Consider the following 22680-nt stretch of genomic DNA (forward strand, 5'->3'; position numbering starts at 1 on the left):
GAGTGATTCCATATTTTTTTCCTCTGCTTGGTCTAAAAAAGTAACCATTACTGACTGCCACAATCTTTTTTCTTGATTTCTTATAGTGTTTCTTAAAGTCAGAAAGTTGCCATTTGAAATGACTTTAGTTTTGTGTCATGTCTGTGATCTGCTTTTTTTCTACAAAATTAAACAACTGAATGAACATCCTCCGAGGCCAGTGATTCTATATTTTTTGCCAGGGGTTGTATGTATGTATGTAACTTCCTGTGTTCTTAAAACACAAGGTTTTTTTTTTTTGCATATACAGCTGAAAAAGAAGTCAGCAGAATATAGGTCTTTGTCTTATCATGCCTTTATTGGCAAATTGCTGTCCTATTTTGTATCATCAGAAGGAGTTTTCCTTTCCACTGTTGCCTGTGTGCCTGCTCAGGGGGGTCGGTACGGTTAGACCTTACTCGTGTCAAGCACCTTGAGGCAGCCTTGTGATTTGGCACTATATAAATAAAATAAATTGAAAATGAATTGAGAAAAAGAAGTCATCAGGTTGTAGAGAGCTGTGTTTTCAAATTGCAGGCCTCGTTGTATGTCAAAAGTGTAAAAGGAGTCTGTGGCATACTGGCCTTTTCTCTTATCATACAGGCTTTTGTCTTATCAAACCTTAATTACATCCTCCAAGGGCGTAATAAAATCATCGTGTTTATTTATTTACATATTTACATACCAGGCCATGGAAGAATCCATTACATTTTGGAGGTAATCCATTTACAGATTCTGGATCAAGATTTCACTTTATATAGGCTTTGAAGGATTACGTCAAAACTACCTAATGGATTCTCACAAAATTTGCACCACAGATAGTTATTAGGGCAATGGAAGACTCCACTGAATTTTTGGAGGTGGTCTGGATCCGGATTGGTGGACATCAGAAATCTGTGATTGCTCTTGTTCTCAAAATGCTAGCGTATTTTATATGATCAATATGAAAAAAGAAGTCCTCAGGTTACAGGCGTTTGTTTTATCAAACCTTAATTCTCAAAATGCTTGCCTATTTTGTATATCAAATATGAAAAAGAAGTCAGCAGGTTACAGGCCTTTGTCTTATCATGACTATCTTCTCAAACTGTTGGCCTATTTTAGCCATCTAACTTCAAAACCTCACATAATGTATGTTGAGCAAGACAGAGGGTGAAGAAAGAAGTGTTTGCTTCACCTACAGTTATACAAAATTCGTCCAGCCGTTATGAGGTGGTGTGTTCTTTCAGCTTTCCCTTTTTCTTCGGTTCGCCACGCCACAGCGGTTGTAATATGGATCTGCATGTTGATTTGGAAGAACACTTCGATCACTTTGTCGATTTGTCACTTTGTTTTAAGTTGAACCAACTCAACTAAAAAGTTTTAGTGTTGTTATTTAGTCAAATTATTCAATTTACATCATTGTAGCTTCTTTATTTTCCTTTACATTCGTCTCACAGATGTCCATGCCTTATTTTTTGAATATTTATAACTTTTTTCACTTAAGTCTGTAGAAATTACTCATAGCAATTCAAATTTTATGACCATCTGTCTATCCATCCATCCATCCATCCATCTGTATATTTTCACTCATTCTACACTCAACAAAAATATAAACTCAACACTTTTGGTTTTGCTCCCATTTTGTATGAGATGAACTCAAAGATCTAAAACTTTTTCCACATACACAATATCACCATTTCCCTCAAATATTCTTCGCAAACCAGTCTAAATCTGTGATAGTGAGCACTTCTCCTTTGCTGAGATAATCCATCCCACCTCACAGGTGTGCCATATCAAGATGCTGATTAGACACCATGATTAGTGCACAGGTGTGCCTTAGACTGCCCACAATAAAAGGCGTTTGGCACATTGGAGAGGTGTTCTCTTCACGGATGAATCCCGGTTCACACTGTTCAGGGCAGATGGCAGACAGCGTGTGTGGCATCGTGTGGGTGAGCGGTTATCTGATGTCAATGTTGTGGATCGAGTGGCCCATGGTGGCGGTGGGGTTATGGTATGGGCAGGCGTCTGTTATGGATGAAGAACACAGGTGCCTTTTATTGATGGCATTTTGAATGCACAGAGATACTGTGACGAGATCCTGAGGCCCATTGTTGTGCCATACATCCAACAACATCACCTCATGTTGCAGCAGGATAATGCACGGCCCCATGTTGCAAGGATCTGTACACAATTCTTGGAAGCTGAAAATGTCCCAGTTCTTGCATGGCCGGCATACTCACCGGACATGTCACCCATTGAGCATGTTTGGGATGCTCTGGACCGGCGTATATGACAGCGTGTACCAGTTCCTGCCAATATCCAGCAACTTCGCACAGCCATTGAAGAGGAGTGGACCAACATTCCACAGGCCACAACTGACAACCTGATCAACTCTATGCAAAGGAGATGTGTTTCACTGCATGAGGCAAATGGTGGTCACACCAGATACTGACTGGTATCCCCCCCCAATAAAACAAAACTGCACCTTTCAGAGTGGCCTTTTATTGTGGGCAGTCTAAGGCACACCTGTGCACTAATCATGGTGTCTAATCAGCATCTTGATATGGCACACCTGTGAGGTGGGATGGATTATCTCAGCAAAGGAGAAGTGCTCACTATCACAGATTTAGACTGGTTTGTGAACAATATCTGAGGGAAATGGTGATATTGTGTATGTGGAAAAAGTTTTAGATCTTTGAGTTCATCTCATACAAAATGGGAGCAAAACCAAAAGTGTTGCGTTTAGATTTTTGTTGAGTGTATTTTACAGGGTACATGCCTAGGCTTTTCCAAAGCCTATAGTAAAATGATCATGTTGGCTGAGTTAGAAAATATATTAAGGGTTGTAAAATACTGCCTCAGGGGCTGTATCTGGCCTGCGGGCCATTAGTTTGACACCCCCACTCTAATATCAGTGATGGAACTGAAGACAGTGGGATAAAGTCCGCATATGTGAGTCTGGTGTGAGAGGCGTGGACGTCCATGCATATAGATGGATGCCTTACAGTGACGTCACTTCACAATTGACAACAAATTGAATACTGCTGTTGGGAGGTGGTAAAATCCCACAGTGCTGGAAATAACAAGTGCAGTAAAAGCTTTCCTGATAGAAGAATGGGGAATGAGCAAGGAACCACACTGTAATGGGGTCGCCAGGGTGCGTGAGAAATGGTTCAACCGTGCACGCTGTGCTGCTCAAGCGTTCCAACTCTTCTTGATTCCTTTCCGCTGTTAATTTTCATTAAAATTGTAAAACTATTTCCCTGTGCAAAAGGTTGCTTAATCATAGTGAAATAAAGGGAGGGTCCTTACCTCAGTGAAAGTTGCCCAAAAGGCAAATTCCCCATGTTACAGCATCTGTACCTTTGTATTGCTGCAAACTGACTTTGAAGTCCTGGTCATCAATGAGCCTGTCAAGACCGACGAGGACTTTGGAGTCATGGCAACATTTAATGATTCAGGGAGTCTGGCTCATGGCCATTCCTCTCAAGAAAATAAAAATTCATTGACAGACACCATGTTTATTGATGGTCACCCAGTAGGGAGACAACCAGGTTGAATTATCAACTGTATATATGCTTAATTGCACTTAATGTCCTTGGTCACACTGCTGGATCCTTGATTCATAATTCTCTGCTTTTTCAGCCGTCACATCTTGGACACGTCAAGGTTTCTTTCAATTTATTTATTTTTTGGCCAGCAGACATCTTTTGCATTCTCTTAACCCCTAAAATCCTGAGTGGATATGGATCCACCTCAGCAAATAAGTGATGTTTGAAAGTAGACATGCACAAGCTCAAATTTTACGTTAAGTGGGGTTTCCCTTTTAATATACTGTCACGATCTATAAGTCAAACCACCACCACAATATTTAATACATGGCGGTCCAAGAAGTAACTTGCCCACCAAATGGCCACAACACAGCTGGGAACCTCTCGAAATGCTTATTGGTACAGTGTCACAGGATGCCGACATGACCTCAGTTCGACCCGGCCAAAGAAAAATGTAACAGCGGTGTTAAGACAAGATTTAAGATTAAAGCAAGATTAAAGATTAAAGCAAATTTTTCTTTTGGCTTCTCCAGGAAGTAATATTATATTCATTACTGATTGCAACTCCAGTTTTACCCGGAGAAACAAGCACAGCCCCTGGTCTTCCAAAGAGGTATTCAATCCAAGTACCCTACTTAGCTTCTGAGATCTGACAGGATCAGGTTTACACAAAGTGGAGTGCTGCCTAAAAAATACATTTGGGCCCTTGTAGCAAATTCCAGGTGGTAGTATTGGTATCACAGGGGTGAAATAAATACCTGGGCTTCTACACGGCTGCAGTCATGTTGCTGACATTATCTATGAGGATAGCAGGATTCTTGTCAGAAATTTTCCACTTTTTTTTTTAGCAGTATAGGCTTCATTTAAAACTCTGATTTGCAGAAGAAAGGTCTTTATTTTCCACTCCGGATCAGCCATCCGTTGTTATTGCTACTCATCCCATGGCACCTTAGTAGGAGTTTGGAGAGATTTGTCATGTTGTCATCAACACAATGGATTTATTACTTTTTAAAATGATATTAGATCAATATATGTCATCCGGAAGGCCAATTTGCCGAACATAGTTGGATGATGTTGGATCGTAGGAATATAAATTGATACAGTAGGCCCAGATTCAGACTGGTTTGGACTGATGCAGTTGCATTGGTAAGATGTTTTTATGCATCATTCGTCATCTGTAACAAAAAAATCTCGAATAATCCCAAATAGTGCTGAACGTGTCCCCACGGTGAACACAGCTTTTGATATGATCCCACAATGCACTGCGCAGGTGGATCAAAACAAACATAGCGTCAGTCCAGTCGAGTCGATGATCATGGTATCCAGGAAAAAAGTTGCGCAAGGAAAATTGGGCGCTTACATCAGCAAGAAACGATGAGTGGTTTATAAATAGTTTTCAGTCAATAGTGTGGTTTGAAAGGCATTCTATGATGACTGAAATTACATTTTCGGTGGTTTTCTGACTAAAATCGTTGGTCGATCGATGGCCGAAACTTGGAAAAAACCCCCACTTGCTCAGTCGCTGTCGATTGTTGATGCTGACGATATCGGACATGCCACATGCACTGATTGTAAAAGTATTTAATTTATCCATAAATCATCATGGAAGTATGCCTGGTTTAAGTGTATTAATGCCACACACAAAGTTTCAGATCAGAAAACATTTTAGTTATTTACTAAATACATGTATCCGAACGAAGGCACCCATGTGGTCACGTGGCATAGGACACTTTCCGATAATCAAAGAAATTAAATCATTGTTGACACACAGAACTTTCTTCGTATTTTAAATACACTCAAAATTGGTAGTTATATTTTTCTTCTGGAGCGAATATATACTATTAGAAATAAATTCTATAAAATTCCAAAAACTACACTGTAAAGTGGTATATCTATTTTTTTTTTCTTCTGGAGCAAATAAATATTAAAAATAAATTCTATAAAATTCTAAAAACTACACTGTAAATTTGCAGATCTACTTTTCTTCTGGAGCAAATAAATAACTCTGCAAAATTCTAAAAACTTGATTATTTTTAAATTATAGGGAAGTTCCACAGCCATGTGATACACAAATAAAATAAAATACAAATAAAAGAATGAAGATTATTGAATCACAAGACGCGTATGATTTTTATTTTATCATTGGGCAAAAATGCATCTGTCAGATTTTCCGTCTGGATCCAGCCCTCTACGGGGAATGTTTTCCGCGTCCATGTGGGCAAGACACACGTCGTAGATCAGCCAACACTTCACTCTGCATTTTGCTAGAACATCATCAAAGTTGAAACCCCCCCCAATGCCCCCCACTTTTTTTTTTTCCTTTTTAATGCCTCCCATTTCCTCCAAGATCTTCTTGGAGGAGATAATGAGTGAGTAACATCAGACCAATGACAAACTGGCTGAGTGCACAAGACAAGACGACGACAGGATGAAAACAGGATAAAAAAGTAATGGTGGGAAGCGTACCAGAGGGAAATTAAAGATTGAAAAGCTCAGGGAGTCAGACAGCAAAGCAAAATATAAACAGGGACGAGCTGAGCCAATGCTACCATGAAAGATTAAACATAGAAAACAATAAGAAGACAGCAAGCTCTGCTGCTATTTGTGGGATGAAGTGCAGTGATGGAGCAGAGGACAGGTTTTGACAGAGATGGATGAGAAGACGACGTGGGAGACAGAAGAAAAGCGAGCAGAAAGCAGAGTGCGCGAAAATGACAAATATGCTATTGAGCGCTTCAAACGCTGGCTGTAATGCATCGCAAAACTCTCAGTGCAAACTGCTGGGATTCATCATCCAAAAGTGCAAACTCCGAGTATAACTTCTTACTTTTAATGCTGAACAGCAGCGAGGAAACTTTATCACACAATGTTTTAACGTTCACTGCTGAAAGAGACTACAAACTAAAGAGCGAAATGCGTGCTCTGACATTCGGCGGTGGTGGCTCTGCGATAACTTTCCTGATCTTACAATCCATTTCTTCCAGAATTACCTCGAGGGATGAAAGGTGCAAACGGTGTAGGGGGAGTTTAATTTAAACCAAGCAGCATGATGTGAGTGGTTGGTATTTTGGTGGATAACGTGTGACGCTGAGAATAGACACCTGACAACCACTTTTAAGACTCTGTAATCTCAGAAATGTGCAGAAATGACAATGATTATGAGATAAATACAAAACTTTCAATCAGTTTTGCCATCAAGGCATCAAATATGAGATTTTGCAGTCTTAGCAGTCTTGATTGATGTATTCGTGGCCATCACCCCTTTCTTCACTATAGTGCATTACTGTCTTGTTTAATTAACTAGGTAATAGATCCCATGGGCATGAAGACAGTTAGGACTCCAGCAGTGACCTTGCCCTTCACCCAAATGATTGACCTCTGGCTGATCTTGCAAGGATAATCCTGGAATCCACCTAAATAGTGCAGCAGATAAGTGAAACAATATGCAAATGGTGATAAAAGCATCAAATTTGGCAGAAATACTCCTTAGACACTCCTCTTTTGAAAAAACTGATTGGTTACTTGACTTTTCAATCGGTGGTCATGTAGGGGTCAATTGAAGAATTACACAGAGGTCAAAATTAAAAGATGCTCCAATCATATTGAAAAATATTCCACATTATTTGCCTGATCATAAAGTTTCCAAAAAGGTATAGTTTGGATTATCTGTGACTGAATTCTATGGAGTTACAGGATAAAAACATCAAGAATTGGTGACAAAGGTCAGTCATTTTGTACAGGGGTCAAAAGTTAAAGTTGCTCCAATTTTGGTAAAACATGATGCAAATTATTGGTTGAGCTAATAGGATTAATAAATGGAATAGTGTTGACAGTGTTGAATGCTTGGTCTCCAAAGTAAAGGTCAAACAAGGTCTACATCTATTGGATTCTGTGACATGTGACATATGTTACCTTGTAACGTGATAAGTAAGGATGATACATGGCCCAAACTATTCCTTTTTAAAACCGTGTTAACTCAACTAATAATTTGCATTATGTTTTACCAAAATTGGAGCAACTTTAACTTTTGACCCCTGTACAAAATGAAACTGACCTTTGTCACCATTCTTGTTGTTTTTATCCCGTAACTCCATAGAATTCAGTCACAGATAGTCCAAACTATACCTTTTTGGAATCTTTATGATCAGGCAAATAATGTGGAATATTTTTCAATATGATTGGAGGATCTTTTAATTTTGACCTCTGTGTAATTCTTCAATTGACCCCTACTTGACCACCGATTGAAAATTCAAGTGCCCAAACGGTTTTTTCAAAAGAGGATTGTCTGAGGAGTATTTCTGCCAATTTTGATGCTTTTATCAACATTTGCAGGATTCCCCTCTAAATATTCTCTTATCCACTGCACTAAAATGTGTGCCACATTCGAGCCAAACCCCTTGACCTTTGCCAAAATTAATTCTTTAAGGGCAAGTTTGATGCTCAATCTTCTCTGACATACCAGTGTAGGTAAAAATCAGCAAAAGGACCAAGCAGGAATAGGGTAACACCCAGGCACACATGACCTTGATCCCAGTAATTGACCTTTGGCAAATTTCTTTTATACCCCCGTTGTTGTGAAAGTGTCGTGACACGGACCCACAACAGGGGGGTGGAATGAACGGACAATGGATAAGCCAAAAGTAACAATTTAATGTTGTGAATCGCACAACGACGTACAGACAATAACAATATGGTGGACTGTCAATCATACACCAGGTGACGTGTGGGCAGGCTCGACGATAGAAGACGCCTGGCGAGAGAAGAGCCGGATCCCCACACAGCTTCCACCACCAACGGAGCTGAAGAACACCGGAGCCGCCAAGCCCTGCGCCCCAGGTGGCCGCTGTGTTCAGCAGTCAGACCCGGTACTGCTGGCAGAGAACAGAGACAGTCCTGATGAGTGTGAGTTCGCACACTCAGTAATCCCACAGTCAGTGTTTAGTTAGGAGGGAGAACCTCCACCTCCAATCACACACTCGTGCAGCTCCTGTTTCACCACTTATCTGGTTTGGGGTGTGAGGCGAAGCCGTCGCAGATCACACCAAACGCCAATCCCACAGATAAGGACACACCAGGAAAACGGCTGCAAAGAAGTTCAGATTAATACTCAATGTTTTGAGTCAGCAGAGAAAGTTACCTAAATGGTAGCTGATTTCTCGGCGAGGAGGTGGAGTTGCAGTCCGGCCTTTATGGTGATGGTGATGAGATGAATGAGTGACAGCTGGTGCTGAGGATGAGTGACAGCTGTGGCTCCGGCACCCTCTCTGGCTTGAAGCCCGCACTCCAAGCAGGGCGCCATCTGGTGGTGGTGGGCCAGCAGTACCTCCTCTTCAGCGGCCCACACAACAGGACCCCCCCCTCAACGGGCGCCTCCTGGCACCTGACCAGGCTTGTCCGGGTGCCGGGCGTAGAATTCGGCCAGGAGGACCGGGTCCAGGATGAAGCTCCTCTTCACCCAGGAGCGTTCTTCGGGTCCATATCCTTCCCAGTCCACCAAATACTGGAACCCCCGGCCCTTTCGACGAACGTCCAGGAGTCGGCGCACAGTCCAAGCCGGCTCCCCATCGATGATCCGGGCAGGCGGCGGCGCCGGTCCAGGGGCACAGAGGGGAGAGGTGTGGCAGGGTTTGAGTCTGGCAGCTCGGTCTTGACCTCCTCTTCATGCACCCGGGACAGGGCGTCAGATCGTTGGTTCTTTGTCCCGGGGCGGTAGATGATCCGGAAGTCAAAACACCCGAAGAACAGCGACCAGCAGGCTTGCCTGGGGTTCAGACGCTTCGCGGTCCGGATGTACTCCAGGTTCCGATGGTCCGTGAAAACCGTAAATGGTACCGATGCTCCCTCCAACAGGTGTCTCCACTCCTCAAGAGCCTCCTTCACTGCAAGAAGTTCCCAATTGCCGACATCATAGTTCTGTTCAGCTGGGGTCAACCTGCGGGAAAAGTAGGCACATGGATGGAGAACCTTATCGGACTCCCCGCTCTGGGATAGCACGGCTCCTATCCCTGAGTCAGAGGCATCGACTTCAACAACAAACTGGCGCTTGGGATCGGGCTGCACAAGAACCGGTGCAGTCGAGAACCGGCGTTTCAACTCCCTAAACGCGGCTTCGCACCGATCCGACCAGGTGAAGGGGACTTTTGTGGAGGTCAGGGCTGTCAGGGGGCTAACTACCTGACTGTAGCCCTTGATGAACCTCCGGTAGAAATTTGCAAAACCGAGGAACTGTTGTAGTTTCCTACGGTTCGTTGGTTGGGGCCAATCTCTCACCGCTGCAACCTTGGCCGGATCAGGGGCGACGGAGTTGCAGGAGATTATGAACCCCAAGAAGGACAAAGAAGTGTGGTGGAACTCACACTTCTTGCCCTTCACAAACAGCCGGTTCTCCAACAACCGCTGTAGGACCTGACGTACATGCTTGACATGGGTCTCAGGATCCGGAGAAAAGATGAGTACATTGTCTAGATATACGAAGACAAACCGATGCAGGAAGTCCCGCAAGACGTCATTAACCAATGCTTGGAACGTCGCGGGCGCATTGGTGAGGCCGAACGGCATGACCAGGTACTCAAAGTGACCTAACAGGGTGTTAAGCGCCTTGGGGCAACTGTTTGTTGTGATTTGGCGCTATATAAAAAAATTGATTGATTGATTGATTGATTAAATGCCGTCTTCCACTCGTCTCCCTCCCGGATCCAAACCAGGTGATAAGCATTCCTAAGATCCAATTTCGTGAAAATTTGGGCTCCATGCAGGGGCGTGAACACTGAATCCAACAGAGGTAACGGGTATCGGTTGCGAACCGTGATCTCGTTCAACCCTCTGTAATCAATGCATGGACGGAGTCCGCCGTCCTTCTTGCCCACAAAAAAGAAACCAGCACCCATCGGGGAGGTGGAGTTCCGGATCAACCCGGCAGCTAACGAGTCCCGGATGTAGGTCTCCATTGATTCGCGTTCCGGACGTGAGAGGTTGTACAGCCTGCTGGACGGGTACTCAGCGCCCGGTATCAAATCAATGGCACAATCGTACGGACGGTGCGGGGGCAGCGTGAGTGCCAGATCCTTGCTGAAGACGTCAGCAAGGTCGTGGTACTCGGCCGGCACCGCTGCCAGACTGGGGGGGGACTAAAACCTCCTCCTTAACTGTCACACCGGGTGGAACCGAGGATCCTAAACACTCCCGGTGGCAGGTTTCGCTCCACTGAACCACAACCCTAGACGGCCAATCAATCCGGGGATTGTGTTTTAACACCCATGGAAAACCCAAAATCACTCGGGAGGTAGAAGGTGTTACATAAAACACAATCTCCTCCCTGTGATTCCCAGACACCACCAACGTCACTGGCTGTGTCTGGTGTGTGATTAGTGGAAGAAGGGTGCCATCTAGCGCCCGCACCGACAATGGTGATGGTAAGGCCACTAGAGGGAGCCCAACCTCCTTTGCCCATCTGCTATCCAGCAGATTCCCCTCCGACCCCGTGTCCACCAGTGCTGGGGCGTCAAGGGTTGGATCCCCACTCAGGATCGTGACTGGGATTCGTGCAGATCGTCGGGGTTTCCCCACATGGGTGTTGTGACCCACCCTTAGCCCAGTCTCTAAGGACGAGTGCTGCTGTTTTGACCGTTTGGGGCATTCTGTCTGTGTGTGCTCGGTAGAGCTGCAGAGAAAACACTCTCCACGGATCAGCCTCCTTTGTCTCTGATCTGATCGTTTTTTGGCCCTGCTCGTTTCCATAGCAACTTCAGCAGGGGGAGCTGTTGTCACGTGGAGAGCCCTGGCAGTGGAGCGTGGGGAAGTCTGCTTCCTTTCAGACCCGGGAGGAAGAGGGACGGCTTGTACCTGACCACGCCCCTCGTCTCGCTGCCGTCGGTGTTCCGTTAATCGGTTGTCTAACCGTATAACCAGGTCGATAAGCCCATCTAAATCCCGCGGCTCGTCCTTCGCCACCAGGTGCTCCTTAAGGACCAGAGACAGTCCATTTACAAAGGCGGCGCGGAGCGCAACAGCATTCCAGCCGGCTCGCGCTGCCGCGATGCGGAAGTCGACTGCATACTTCGCTGCGCTCCGACGCCCCTGCCGTATCGACAGCAGCACACTTGAAGCGGTCTCGCCTCTATGAGGGTGGTCGAACACCTGTCGGAACTCCCTCACAAACTCAGTATAAACCGTTAGGAGCCGTGAATTCTGCTCCCAAAGCGCCGTAGCCCAGGCGCGTGCCTCTCCTCAAAGCAAATTGATCACATAAGCCACCCGGCTAGCGTCTGACGCGTACATGACGGGACGCTGTGAAAAGACGAGCGAGCACTGCATCGAGAAGTCCGCGCACGTCTCCACACAGCCTCTGTACGGCTCCGGAGGACTTATTTATGCTTCAGCGGACGGTGGGGGGGTTCGTTGAACGACCAGCGGAATGTCTGTTTCTGGCACACGGTCAGCAGGAGGAGGTGCTGCAGCAGCGCCCTGAGCACGTGCTTTCACCTGGGCGGTGAGAGCCTCCATCCTACGATTGAGAACACTGCTCTGCTCGGTAACTAAGTCCAACCAAGCGGTAAAGGCGGTTAAGATGTGCTGCAGCTCACCCAACATGCCTCCTGCTGGCGCCTGTGCACCTCGCTCTTCCATTGGCTGTTCAAGCGATGGTTGACGCCCCTCGGGATCCATGACGCTGGCCGAGAAATCCTGTTGTGAAAGTGTCGTGACACGGACCCACAACAGGGGGCGGTAATGAACGGACAATGGATAAGCCAAAAGTAACAATTTAATGTTGTGAATCGCACAACGAAGTACAGACAATAACAATATGGTGAACTGTCAATCATACACCAGGTGACGTGTGGGCAGGCTCGACGATAGAAGACGCCTGGCGAGAGAAGAGCCGGATCCCCACACAGCTTCCACCACCAACGGAGCTGAAGAACACCGGAGCCGCCAAGCCCTGCGTCCCAGGTGGCCGCTGTCTTCAGCAGTCAGACCCGGTACTGCTGGCAGAAAACAGAGACAGTCCTGATGAGTGTGAGTTCGCACACTCAGTAATCCCACAGTCAGTGTTTAGTTAGGAGGGAGAACCTCCACCTCCAATCACACACTCGTGCAGCTCCTGTTTCACCACTTATCTGGTTTGGGGTGTGAGGCGAAGCCGTCGCAGATCACACCAAATGCCAATCCCACAGATAAGGACACACCAGGAAAACGGCTGCAAAGAAGTTCAGATTAATACTCAATGTTTTGAGTCAGCAGAGAAAGTTACCTGAATGGTAGCTGATTTCTCGGCGAGGAGGTGGAGTTGCAGTCCGGCCTTTATGGTGATGGTGATGAGATGAATGAGTGACAGCTGGTGCTGAGGATGAGTGACAGCTGTCACTCCCAGTGGCTCCGGCGCCCTCTCGTGCTTGAAGCCCGCACTCCAAGCAGGGCGCCATCTGGTGGTGGTGGGCCAGCAGTACCTCCTCTTCAGCGGCCCACACAACATCCATCACATTAAAGGCCAAATGACGTCTGAATGAAAGCTCGGCCCACATCCCGGAAGTGTTGAGATGCATTTGAGGACGTCGGAGAGCATTCTGAGAGCAGTCTAAACAGCTGAGCAGATTCCTGTGGCTGATCCAAATGTTTTGAACATGTAGTCGAGGTGGAAAAATATCAAACGGTGGTCAGAGTGCAGTCTGACTGCAATCTAAATAATCATACGGCATGAAAAGGACATTCAAAGCATTCTGATTGCATTCGAGAGGCGGTTCGAAATGAGCCGCCATTTTGGATCCTGGCCGATTGTCCTGACTGTGCCTGAACGCACTATGAGCGCACCTCAAGTGCTGCTGGATTATATGGATTATATACACGCAATCGGACCCCACTCGTACGGCAAAGTAAATGCATTTGTCATAATCTAACTGCACTTTGACTGTTGTCTGGGTAATCCTAATATGTTCCACCAGCATTTGTACTTCGTTTGGGGTCTTAATGCGCACAATTTGGGCATGAATCAGTCGGGGCGGGTCGGAGCGTATTCTGGGTATTCAGACTGCTGTCCTCTGCAATTCTTATTCCCTCCCAGATGTGGCATAAATTATGGCTTTTTTGACATTCCGCCTGGGTCGGCTTCATTCTTGCTAACTGTGACGGGGCCCTTACCTTGCTGGGCAATTCCAGAACCCACTTCTATAAATACTCACTGACCACTTTATTAGGTACATCTTGCTAGTACCGATGTCGCAGACCGAATGGTCCCCCTACAAATCAGTCCCCCCTGATGACGCGGTTCACGGATTAACACCTCGTTTCTGCTTCAAACTGCCTCCAGTCATCATCCATCTCAGCGACAGATATCTGAAGCTTTAGTACAACAATCATTTCCACATAAATTCAGCATTATTTCATCATAAAAGGTGGCGGAAGCACTGCTCATGGGACATTTAAAAGCATGGAATTTCACCTAGTTTCTGCTTAAAATGACCTCGTTTGTGCTTAAAACTGACTTTAGAATGATTTAAGAGGTTTTACCTTTATCATCTGATGGTTAATAATCACATGAATTCATTTGATTGCTTTGGGTGAAGAGACTCCGTCTCAGATGTGCTGCTGTGGTCCAAAATGACGCATACGCAGATACAAAAGGCGGCCCGATTTTTAGGGGCGGACTGTTCAGTCTGCGACACTGGGTTGGACATCCTTTTGCCTTCAGAACTGCCTTAATTGTTCATTTCATAGATTCAACAAGGTGTTGGAAACAGTCCTCAGAGATGTTGGTCCATACTGACATGATGGCATCACGCCTATTCAACCAGTCTGCCCATTCTCCTCTGACCTCTGACATCAACAAGGCATTTTCATCCAGACAACTGCAGCTAACTAGATATCTTCTCTTTTTTTGGCCCATTCTCTGTAAACCCTAGAGATGGTTATGTGTAAAAATTCCAGTAGATCACCAGTTTCTGAAATATTCAGATCAGCCCATCTGGCACTAACAACCATGCCACGTTTAAAGTCACTTAAATCTCCTTTCTTCCCCGTTCTGATGTTCAGTTTGAACTTCAGCAAGCTGTCTTCATCACGTCTAGATGCCTAAATGTAGTAAATTGCTACTGTGTGATTGGTTGATTAGCTATTTGAACAGTTGTGCCTCATAAAGTGGCTGGTGAGTGTATGTGCCAGGTTTGGTGCAAATCGGAATAAAGACCTTTGACACAAACTCTTTAAGGGCAGTCGTGGGGTTGGTTGATGGTCTTCCACATAGCTTTGATGGAAGTTGGCCAAAGGACCTGGGCGGTGTAGGGGAACAAACAGACAAACATTTATAAACACTTTCTGATCATCAGTTTCACCTTAAAGGCATTAAAAATGTCAGATTGAAACATTAGTCCCTTTTGTGTTTTGCACCTTTAATACATTTTTTGCACAGACGTGTAAAAATGTTGCACCGGCGTTTCTCCTTCTCTTCAACTTTATCCTGAACCTGGTTGCACCAGAATATTGTGCTTGGCAGAAATGCGAAGAACTTTTCCTTTTCTGGCATCAAAAATAAGATTTTGTGGTTGCAGTTGGAACATCAGTCTTCATTGATGTATGACTATCTGATTCGTGTCCATCACCCGTAACTGCTGTGTGGATCATAATGTGTCTTTGAATGAAATCTAATTAAGTCTTTCTAGTCAGTAATTAATGGCTTCTTCTGTCTGAAGCATCACAGCATGTTTACCATGGCTTAACTGTCAGGATGGTAAAAGATGAACACGCACTCCTGTAGAATGTTTCAGGTGGTGGCGGTAAGCTGCTACCGCACCGCTTTCTGGCTCGTGAAACAGTTTTAGTCACTGCCAGAGTGTGATGCCAGTTTTCACCACTTCTCCTGCCAACTTTAAGGCTCAGGATATAAAAAGTCAAAGCTCAGACTTCAGACTTTAAAAACTCCCAAATACCTTAAAAAAGCTTCAGGGGATAATTTAGGACTTCCCTGGAATTAAAGCTGAACTTTGATAATCCTCATTATTAGTCACAAAACGGCCACTTTCATGTTGCAAGCTTGTTCCAACAGGATAAAACTTTAAAGCCTTTTTGAAAACATGCATATTAAGTGTTAAGTCCCCAAAACTCAAAACAATCTCAGAAACCATCCCATCTTCACAGTCCACGTTGCAGTTTACGGTCAACAACGCACAGTGAGATTACAGTCTACGAATGGGATGTTACATCATAGAATCCAGAACATAGAGAAAGACACAACTTGAGGGTTGATAGGGTTTGCGATCAAGATTTCCTGAAGTAATTGATCCATAAAATTAAATCTGAAACTGAAAAAAAATATGTATTTATCATGAATGATATTCACATTTTGGGAGACCTGCATTCACGTTTCAGGAGATATTTTTTCAGTATTCACGTTTTGAAATTAACGGTTGCAAATCCGGATAATTCACGATTTGCAGCTGACTCACGTTTTGGGTGTTAACACGGGGGCACGTTAAAAAAAAAAAAACACCATGAGACTGGGCTGGAATCGGACGAGAAGTACTCCAAACAATTAAGTCAATGCAAGTCATTCACTCGGCAACCAAGCTGCACAAAATTTTTTATCTTTGCAAAATCATGATTTAAAAATAAATTTGATTAAAAAGTATATTTTCTTACCATGAATTGACAGTTTAGAGACAGCATGTCCTCAGACTGCTTTCAGCTGAATTGGGACACAGCCAATATCTTGGCTTCTAGATCACCTAGGATCTTGATTCTGTGGCCAAATACCCAAATTCACACGATCAGCGCCAAGGACGCCAATGGTGCCATTTCTAGAAATGTGTGTCTGCAAAGTCACATTTATAGCCACCTACAGATGTGACCTTGGTCACATGTACATTTTTAGTTTGTGAAAATGTGTATTGTCATACTACTCCAAAGTAGCCACCATGGTGGCTTCTGCGAAAATGGAATCATCCACTTTCTGATTGACTATTGTATGCACACAAAAATATATACTTCTAATATAGCCACAAATTTATATGAAATTATGGAACCCGACTACTTGCTTTTCTTTAAAAAAAGCTGAAGTACTACAGCTTTTCTACAGATAAACAACCGTAACACACACACACACACACACACACACACACACACACACACACACACACACACACACACACACACACACACACACACACACACACACACACACACACACACACACACACACACACACACACACACACACAGAGAAAAAGGCATTTCTGCAAGGGGTCACAGTGCTCCTATTTCCAGGTTTAGCAACACTCAACAAAAATATAAACGCAACACTTTTGGTTTTGCTCCCATTTTGTATGAGATGAACTCAAAGATCTAAATCTTTTTCCACATACACAATATCACCATTTCTCTCAAATATTGTTCACAAACCAGTCTAAATCTGTGATAGTGAGCACTTCTCCTTTGCTGAGATAATCCATCCCACCTCACAGGTGTGCCATATCAAGATGCTGATTAGACACCATGATTAGTGCACAGGTGTGCCTTAGACTGCCCACAATAAAAGGCCACTCTGAAAGGTGCAGTTTTATCACACAGCACAATGCCACAGATGTCGCAAGATTTGAGGGAGTGTGCAATTGGCATGCTGACAGCACGAATATCAACCAGAGCTGTTGCTCGTGTATTGAATGTTCATGTCTCTACCATAAGCCGTCTCCAAAGTCGTTTCAGAGAATTTGGCAGTACATCCAACCAGCCTCACAACCGCAGACCACGTGTAACCACACCAGCCCAGGACCTCCACATCCAGCATGTTCACCTCCAAGATCGTCTGAGACCAGCCACTCGGACAGCTGCTGAAACAATCGGTTTGCATAACCAAAGCATTTCTGCACAAACTGTCAGAAACTATCTCAGGGAAGCTCATCTGCATGCTCGTCGTCCTCATCGGGGTCTCGACCTGACTCCAGTTTGTCATCGTAACCGACTTGAGTGGGCAAATGCTCACATTCGCTGGCGTTTGGCACGTTGGAGAGGTGTTCTCTTCACGGATGATGCGAAGGAGATGTGTTGCACTGCATGAGGCAAATGGTGGTCACACCAGATACTGACTGGTATCCCCCCCCCAATAAAACAAAACTGCACCTTTCAGAGTGGCCTTTTATTGTGGGCAGTCTAAGGCACACCTGTGCACTAATCATGGTGTCTAATCAGCATCTTGGTATGGCACACCTGTGAGGTGGGATGGATTATCTCAGCAAAGGAGAAGTGCTCACTATCACAGATTTCGACTGGTTTGTGAACAATATTTGAGGGAAATGGTGATATTGTGTATGTGGAAAAAGTTTTAGATCTTTGAGTTCATCTCATACAAAATGGGAGCAAAACCAAAAGTGTTGCGTTTATATTTTTGTTGAGTATATCTATCTATCTATATATATATATCTATATATCTATATCTATATATATATAAATAAAACTGCTTTGTGGATCCTTGTCATTTGATTGGTGCTTTGTATGTCACGTGACATGGTTTATTCATCTCATTTGTGTTGCATTGCATTTAGAGTGCAATTTGGTTCCACTTAGAGTGCAAATTTGGTTCTATACATTTGGTATCATTGCACTCTGCACACACACACACACACACACACACACACACACACACACACACACACACACACACACACACACACACACACACACACACACACACACACACACACACACACACACCCACTCCTCTGTAAGCCATCTGGATGCATGAAGAGCTGTTCAGATGAAAAGCTGACATGGTTTTTGGCTGGACTGAGGAACTACACAAAGTTTGTTTTCTATGGAAGTACGGAGACAGTGCACAGCATCACCGGACTACACGTCACAATTTGGACTCCTATTTAATGTTCGTGTTGGACTTTAGTAGCAGTAGAACACCAAAATGTAAGTCCCTTTTCTGTTGTTTATAAATTAATAAATATCAAATGACATGGGTCTATTTTAGCCGTTATATAAAACAAATAATGAATGTTTTTACATTCTTTCAATGGAGCGAATATTTAATTTGGTGAAAGATGGAACATTTTCAGTATAGGGCAGATTGTTGTTATAATATGTGATTTATATATATACACACACACACACACACACACACACACACACACACACACACACACACACACACACACACACACACACACACACACACACACACACACACACACACACACACACACACACACACACACACACACACACACATCCACTCCTCTGTAAGCCATCTGGATGCATGAAGAGCTGTTCAGATGAAAAGCTGACATGGTTTTTGGCTGGACTGAGGAACTACACAAAGTTTGTTTTCTATGGAAGTACGGAGACAGTGCACAGCATCACCGGACTACACGTCACAATTTGGACTCCTATTTAATGTTCGTGTTGGACTTTAGTAGCAGTAGAACACCAAAATGTAAGTCCCTTTTCTGTTGTTTATAAATTAATAAATATCAAATGACATGGGTCTATTTTAGCCGTTATATAAAACAAATAATGAATGTTTTTACATTCTTTCAATGGAGCGAATATTTAATTTGGTGAAAGATGGAACATTTTCAGTATAGGGCAGATTGTTGTTATAATATGTGATTTATATATATACACACACACACACACACACACACACACACACACACACACACACACACACACACACACACACACACACACACACACACACACACACACACACACACACACACACACACACACACACACACATCCACTCCTCTGTAAGCCATCTGGATGCATGAAGAGCTGTTCAGATGAAAAGCTGACATGGTTTTTGGCTGGACTGAGGAACTACACAAAGTTTGTTTTCTATGGAAGTACGGAGACAGTGCACAGCATCACCGGACTACACGTCACAATTTGGACTCCTATTTAATGTTCGTGTTGGACTTTAGTAGCAGTAGAACACCAAAATGTAAGTCCCTTTTCTGTTGTTTATAAATTAATAAATATCAAATGACATGGGTCTATTTTAGCCGTTATATAAAACAAATAATGAATGTTTTTACATTCTTTCAATGGAGCGAATATTTAATTTGGTGAAAGATGGAACATTTTCAGTATAGGGCAGATTGTTGTTATAATATGTGATTTATATATATACACACACACACACACACACACACACACACACACACACACACACACACACACACACACACACACACACACACACACACACACACACACACACACACACACACACACACACACACACAGTACAGATGTAAACGAAAAGGTTGAGTTGAGTTTGTTTCATTATTTCAGAATGGTGTGTGATGCTGACCTGCTGCAAGAAGCCACGCTCAGTGATGGCAGCACGGTGGTTTCAAAATAACTGCCCACTCTCACCTGAGGTACTGCTGGACCTTCTTGAGGTAGCTGCAATCAAACCAGAAGTGTGATGGTGCAAATTAAAAATGAAAATTGTCTTCATTCTTTTTGAGTTCATGCATTTTGGAGGAGTGGTAGCTGAAGTGATTGGCTACTCAGGAACCAAGTCAAAGGACTCTTAAGCAGACAGGACAATGCTAATTTCCTGTGAACTAATTTCCGGTTGTGAGCTTCTGAGCTTAAACCAGTCAAACGTGATTTCTCAGCTTAGATTTTTTTTCTCTTCAATGCAGGCAAGACATTTTTTTCTTATTATACACAAAGTATAGTTGCTTAATAATACATATTATTCCTTCTGAATCCCCCCCACCACAAAAAACATCAAAACCCACTTTTACTTTGGTGACTTTTGTCACTTCTACCAGAAGACTCAATAGGCTAAAGAAAAATATTTATTATAGAAGTGGATACAGAGTTGTTTGGTTTGGCCTCGGTCCCTGTGGTTGCGGTGAGATACACCAAAATGATCTTGAACCCTGCCGATAGAGAAGGCAGGAGGCGGAGCCCACCCCAGAGAGGGACCAGCTCGTGGCAGTGGGGTGGTGGTGGGAGTGTCAAGCGGATAACTGAAAAACATCATGAGGTGAGTGAGAGTGAAGCTTTTATAGGATGTGCCTGCATGTAATTGGTTTCTGGTGAGGATTACCTGTGGAATCTGATTGAGATAATATACAAAGCTGGAGTTAATTAGCTGTTTGTGTGAGGCGCTAAACAATGAGTTCTCCTTTCTTGATGTGCATTCAGGTCTCATTAAGAAAGATGTTGTAGCTAAATGTTATTGTGTTGATTTGGGTGATACCTTTACACCACCCCATGTGGTTTCAAACCCAATGAGGCTTGTTATGCTGTCACCACCATCATGCGCACCACCAACAGACCTACACTCAGATTTTAACATCATACCATACTTGCATAAGCACATATGAGTGCTCATGATTAAGTGTGATTTCTCTCACATTTATTTGCTGAACAGCCAGCGGTATCTACTGCGTGATGGTCTTCATTAATTAAGCCAAGGAGTAATGTTTTCAGTTCAGTTTGTCTATTAGTAGGATTATGCAAAATGTACGAAAGCAACTTTATTGAGACTTGGTGAAAGGATGTGGTATGGGCCATTAACGTTTGGAGCAGATCTAATTAAGGGGGCAGTTCCAGGGCATTTTTCAACCTTTTAGTGAATTTCTCAAGAGATGATATAAATATTAGCAATCTAAATATGCCTGATATTTTTCAAGAAGATCTGTGCATTATTCATTGGTGAAAGGGTCCTTCCCCCTTGTTTTTGCTTAATTTCCAGAAAATTGGTTTTGTAGTTTTTGTGTAATCCTGCAAACATTTATCTAGCTACTGTATGTATGAGTGTTGACAGAGGTTTGTGCTCTGAGAACACTCTATTTCGTCATTGTTTTCACTTGCGATATCCCCAATACATGTGCAGCCATTGGAGCACATTTACATGCTATAAATCAAGGGTGGCCAAGTTTGGTCCTCGAGAGACACCTTCCTGACACTCTTAGTTGTCTCCCTGCTCCAACACACCTGAATCTACTGAAAGACTCGTTAGCAGACTTTTAATGAGCCTTTTATTGGATTCAGGTGTGTTGGAGCAGGGAGACAACTAAGAGTTTCAGGAAGGTGGCTCTCGAGGACCGAACTTGGCCACCCCTGCTATAAATGAAGGCTGGAGTTCTTCAAGGCTTTGGTTTTAGACCACTGCAGTCTGTATTTCTCCATCCATCCATCATGAGGTTGGTGGTGGTCATCTCAACCAAAATGGCGAGACAGCTAATGATTACCAAGGGACAATTTGAAGCCACCAAGCCTGTATGGGTGCAGAACTTATGCAAACATGGTGAGAACATCTGAACACTATAAACTATCGACGATATAAGTTCAAACATGATATGAAGCCATTGTTTTCAATCTGAAAGAATACAAATAAATGGTGTCTCAAACCAACCCCCTTGTTGTTTGCCTTGGTGCTGCTCCCATTTTTTTTCAGGGCTACCACAGCAGATTAAGCAGAGATTTGCACTGGGATTTGTTGTGAGTTTTATGCGGAATGCACTTACTGATGCAACCCCAGTTATACCCAGAGAAACACACAGCCCCAGGTATTCCAAAGTGGTCTCCCATCCAAGTACTAACCAGGGCCCCCACTGCCTAGCTGAGATCTGAGAGGATCAGGCTTACACAGTGCAGTCAGCTGCTTCAAACCAACCTCAGTAAGGTTTATTAAATTTATGTCTATAATGTCTATAACACATAATGCTCCATGACTACAACTCAGACATGCTGTCATTTCTTTTCATTCATTCTTTCACCCATGGCTACATGTTGGGAATTAACGAATAAGGTTGGAAGCAGAAGAGGAAAACAGAGAAAGAAGGCTATTGGTGGGAAAGGGGGTTATGAGCAGAGCGAATGAAGACGTAGAGACTTTATGAGGTACAAGGGTGCCGAACCTTCCACAGAAATAGCAACAGCCTCGGAGAAGTGATGCAGAGCTGCTGAAAACCTTTGAGAGAAATATGACTGACTATTATGGCTAAGAGGTTAGACCTGCAGCAGCATTTGGAACGTGGCAGAAGAGGGAACACTTCATTTTAAGAAAATGGCCTATGAAGGCCTTTACCATCATAAAAATGTATTGACCAGCAGGGGTGTTGGTTTCACATCAACTTTAGAGGGAAACAAATTGTTTACGCTGCAGAGT

The sequence above is a fragment of the Thalassophryne amazonica genome, chromosome 19, assembly GCF_902500255.1.
Source record: "Thalassophryne amazonica chromosome 19, fThaAma1.1, whole genome shotgun sequence".
Classification (NCBI taxonomy): Eukaryota; Metazoa; Chordata; class Actinopteri; order Batrachoidiformes; family Batrachoididae; genus Thalassophryne; species Thalassophryne amazonica.